We start from the raw sequence: 5,178 nt of genomic DNA on the forward strand, positions 1-5,178 counted from the left end.
GCCCGCTCCCTCAGCGCCCGCTCCCTCAGCGCCGACCCTCCGATAGCGCCCGCTCCCTCTGCGCTGACCCTCCGACAGTGCCCACTCCCTCAGCGCTGACCCTCCGACAGCGCCCGCTCCCTCTGCGCTGACCCTGTGATAGTGGTACGCTCCTTCAGGGCTGACCCTCCTACAGCACCCACTCCCTCGGTGCTGGTCCTCATACGGCACACGCTCCCTCGGCTTTGAGGCTCGTACACGGCAGAAACTGGCCCCTCTGTATTAGGAAGAGTTGGCCTTCTTTACAGGACCACTTGATGTTATAAGAGCAAGAAGTATGTGGCAGTGTTGGAACTGTGAACCCAGAGCCCAGTGCCATCGAAACAGACAGTCCCCACTCAGTCGCCAAGTAGCATCAGGAACCACACATAGTGGGTATCCAGTAAAAGGATGTAAAATTTATTTCAAATACTGACAAAAAAAAATTTACTCACTGCTGCTACCTACACTATGAAACAAAAGTCATTTTATGTTATTGTCAACGATCATGTAATTCCAGAGTTCTGCCCTCATTTTACACTGTGGGGTGGTGGGTCACAATTTATTATCTCACTTATTCTGACCCCCCCCCCCCCCCCCACACACACACACACGTCCGAGAGTCTGGTTTCTGAGGAGTAGTTCCATTATCACTTGCCCTTAGCCCCCTCTGCCCCACACACTGTGCGTGCCACCTTCAGACACCCCATTTCTCACTCAGTGGCCATTCCACCCTCAACATGAGTCTGTGTTGGCACCATGCAAGTGGTGGTGGGCACAGGAGGGTGAAATGGTTCCCCCACGCCCCGTATTCGCCACGTGACCTTCCGTCGCCCGTACCCTTCGGATTTATCCAAAATTCCCCACACAGGAGGCGAAGTGTCACTGGGCCGAGGGAAGGGGCTTGGTGGTGGGGGGAGGGGAAGAAATGCTTCCCACCCCAGGGGAAAAAAAAACATCGGACCCACTGCTGGAGCCGCTCCCCGCTTTGCGGTCCACCTTCCCAGTCTGCAGCGACGCCCTCGTTTTGGGAATCATTTGGAGCAGGACAGGGTGGGGAAGGGATAGCACGAACTGTCCTTCTCCCCGGCCGAACAGCAGCTTTCCCCATCCTGCTCCGTCTCAAGACCGTCCGATCCGAACGGCAGGGAGCGGAGTCTTCCACCTGCCGTCCCGGGAAAGGGATTACCATCTCCAGCTGAGAGCAGCTTCATGGGTAACATTTCACCTGCATCCTTCCCCTCGCCCACCCCCCCCATCCACAGGGACAGCCGCAGCACTGCTCAGACCCCTTGCCAACAATCCGATCCACCGCCACCCTGTCCCGTACACGTGAAGGGGCAGAAACCAAGCTCCCAGGAGCTGGGGGAACGTCACGTGCGATAAAGTAAAACAAGCAACAAAAGGAACACCGAGCCGTGTTTGCATCACGTCTCAGTAGCACAGTCTCTGGGCGTTGAGGCAGGTCAGCGGTTCAGGGTGAAGCAGAACAGGACGCGACGGAGCGGGGGGTACGGAACAAACGGAGGGAAAGAGCTGGACGGTGGGAGCTGTCCCTCGCAAGGCAGCAGCGGCTCTTCACAAAGGGTGCCCCCGAACCAGGCAGGTCCTGCAGCCTTGGCTGGGAAGGGGGATGGGGGGTCACTCGCACGTGCAGAAATTGGACGTGAACTCGACTAGAGGATTTAAGCAGCAGGAAAGCTACACAGCTGACAGGAGCAAACTCTGCTGTGGAAGCGAAAAGGGCCGCACTTGCTAACCCAGGCCCCAGATTCAGCAGATCGAGACAACACTTCGGTGGGAACACAGCCTCCCTGCAGAGTCCCCGAACAAAACCACACTCCGGCAAGTCAGGCTTCTCCCCTGGTCCCCCGCTCGCCACGCATCAAACACTCCCAGGGACAGGGACAGCACGGGGTAAGAAACAGAGTAAAGCTCCCTCTACACTGTCCCTCCCATGCCAAAGACAGGGACAGCACGGGGTCAGATACAGAGTAAAGCTCCCTCTACACTGTCCCCCCATCCCATGCCAGGGACAGCACAGTGTTAGATACAGAGTAAAGCTTCCTCTACACTGTCCCTCCCATCCCAGGGACAGCACAGGGTTAGATACAGAGGAAAGCTCCCTCTACACTGTCCCCACCTTTGAACAATCCCAGGAGTTAGAGTTAGAGAGTCTCTCCACTGGTTTCACTCTGCCTCAGGTGATATGTATTCTCTATGCTGTGGTGGGGGCCTTTGGCCAGACTGTCTTAATGAGGGAGCCCTGCGTGTTGGGGATGGTACAGGGGTTCATTCCTGTGACTCCAAGCTAGGTCAAGGCCAGAGCCTCGGAGACTACAGCCCCCACCTCCCCAGCAAAGCACATCTCTGCACACCAGTTCCTGTGTCGGAGAACCACCCCCCCCACCTACCCAAGTCACCCTGGTAACTCCAGACACTGCAACCACTCCCTACAACAGGGAGAGAGATTGCCTCCAAAGGCTGGCCCATATCTGAATGGAGTTATTTCAGACAGCAACCCTCACTATTCCCTGGCGGTCCTGAGGAATGCAGTGTGACACTCCCCAAAGCCCAGTTACAACGTGTCCTCCTTTGGTGAGGGGTTTCATGGCCAACAACCAAACCAAGCCAAGCCAGACCCTTGAAGGGACAGAGAAACCAAACACTCGGGATGGAATTTAATCCGGGTGCGTTTCACAGCTGCAGCAAAGGGCTGGGGAACGATAAACGCACTCAGAGGGGACACACAAAAGGTGGGAAGGGGAGGGGGACATGGAGGTCATGGGGTGGGTGAGTTCATGGCCAACAACCAAACCAAGCCAAGCCAGACCCTTGAAGGGACAGAGAAACCAAACACTCGGGATGGAATTTAATCCGGGTGCGTTTCACGGCTGGAGAACGATAAACGCACTCATAGAGGGGACACACAAAAGGCGGGAAGGGGAGGGGGACATGGAGGTCATGGGGTGGGTGCCAATCTCTAAATCTCTAGTGAGCCAAGGGTGTTTCATTGAGTCAAACCAAATGCCAAGGGCTGGCTGGAAGGAACAGCAGCCAAAGGTTTGATGGGGGGGGGGGGGGGGGCAGACATACGTTGCGAGGGGGTAACTGAGCCACATCCCAAGGGACAGACAAAGGGAGATGATGTATTCAGGGGAGGGAGGGAATCTGTGGCCGACAACAGAGAGGGGGAGGGGGCACGGATCGAGTCGAAATCCCATTCTACTTTACTGTGTCAACAGTCACGCTGCAGTTGCGAGAACCGTCCAGTAGGGGACAGCAAGATTTCATCTCCCCCACCCAGCAGCTGGGGACGCGGCGGAAGTGGGAAATGGGACGACAGCTCCCCCCCACACAACCCACAAGTCTGATGTCACCTCCCGCCAGACCTCTCTCGTTTTTCACAAGACTTCCCTTCAGAACCAACCACTATCCCAATATTCGTGAGTTTCCTTTCCATTTTGAAAATAAAGCTTCAGAGGTGAGCAGCCAGTACCTTTTTTTTATTGGGGGGGGGGGGGTTGCGTGATGATAGGAGATTAAACATCTTTGCATCTGGATTTACGACCAGCCAATGGGCGCCCACCCTCCTCCAGTGGCACGGACAGACAGTAAAAGGGTTGCACAGCAGGCTCAGAGGTGCAGTTCCAGGGCCCTGTGCACCCCCCCTGATTAAAACCACCAGCTTCTTGGTGACCAGGGCAAGGGGCCTGCAACCTCAGGAACCACTCCCGAGATTTCTACTCAGGACAAGGCACCACAGGGGCTGGGGGGGGGGGGGGGGGGCAGGGATATCAATGTAAACCCAAGACAGCACTCTGGGGGGGGTTTGGCAGGACAGGACCCCACACTTGGAGCTTTACACATTCTGACACCTGCAGCTCGCTAAGCAAGGACAAGTGTTAAAACGTCTCGACTCCCAACTGGCCGAGCTGTTCCCGATCGAAGTACACCTCCACCCCACCCTGAGAAAGGCTTAACCAGATTGTCTCGGCCCACTGCAGTGTCCAGTGTCAACAGTCACGCTGCAGTCGCGGGTGACGGCCACTAGGGGATTCCATCTGCCATGCCCCACCCGTCCCATAACCTGCTGTGTAAAGAGTTTCCCCCCCACCCCTGACTCCCACTTCGTGCTCACTCGACTCTAAAAAGAAATTCCCGATCGAAGTACACCTCCACCCCACCCTGAGAAAGGCTTAACCAGATTGTCTCGGCCCACTGCAGTGTCCAGTGTCAACAGTCACGCTGCAGTCGCGGGTGATGGCCACTAGGGGATTCCATCTGCCATGCCCCACCCGTCCCGTAACCTGCTGTGTAAAGAGTTTTCCCCCCCCACCCACCCCCGACTCCCACTTCGTGCTCACTCGACTCTAAAAAGAAAACACTGCACAGTCCGGTTACAACGTCACGGGTGGGTGGGCCGGAGGGAGAGCTGTCAACTCCATTTTCCCCTTTCCTCGGGTCTGCATGGGGTGGGGGGCGGGTGGAGCTGGGGAGATTTCTGCTCTCGTGCAACTCGGTATTGGGGAAAGAGGGGTGAAGTGGTGGTGGTTGTGGTACTGAGGCAGAGCTCAGCTAGAAATCACAAGTGCACGGCCCAACAGGCCAGAGGAACTGTAGGGTTCGAATGTCCCTGCTCCTGAGAAGTGAGCAGGCACGTGCTTGTTTCGGTTCGACCTTTTGGCAAAAGGAATGCAGACATCCGATAGTCCCATACACGACAGATTGGGGGAGGTGGGCAGTGTGGGGTGGGGTCAGCCTCAGCAGCCGCTATGCTTCAGCCAGCTCCTTACGCCCCACTCCCGGCTGCAAGCGAGAGTCAGGGGGCTGACGCTGCCGATCACAGACGTACGTACACTAGCAGCAGCTGGAGAAGACTAACCATGTTTGGGAACGGACGGGACGGCAGATTTGAGTCAAAAAACAAAACGCAAACGCACAACGCTCTAGATAAACCCCTCACTGCTTCTTTCTTTTAACCTTACTACCTTGCGTTTGGCTTTTCCTCTCTGTCTTTTTTTAAAAAAAAGGTTTTGAGTAAAGTGCCAGCCTCTGAATTTCGCAGCCAGTCTCCGGGGAGGCGGGATGGTGAAGTGGAGGGGGAGGGTGAGAGTGAGGGGGCGGGGGGGAGCGGGTGGAGAGTTTGGTGAGGAGGGG

At 56.3% G+C, this 5,178-nt stretch overlaps 1 long non-coding RNA gene across 1 annotated transcript; it reads right to left on the reverse strand.

Moving 5' to 3' along the window:
* Positions 1-3,528: 3,528 nt before the first annotated feature.
* Positions 3,529-5,172, reverse strand: LOC122544778. The gene is made up of 2 exons (XR_006310463.1): positions 4,195-5,172; positions 3,529-3,974 (listed from the first exon to the last, which is right to left on the reverse strand). It is a non-coding gene; the product is annotated as an uncharacterized LOC122544778 (long non-coding RNA).
* Positions 5,173-5,178: the final 6 nt, after the last annotated feature.

This window comes from Chiloscyllium plagiosum, chromosome 51 (genome assembly GCF_004010195.1).
Source record: "Chiloscyllium plagiosum isolate BGI_BamShark_2017 chromosome 51, ASM401019v2, whole genome shotgun sequence".
Lineage (NCBI taxonomy): Eukaryota > Metazoa > Chordata > Chondrichthyes > Orectolobiformes > Hemiscylliidae > Chiloscyllium > Chiloscyllium plagiosum.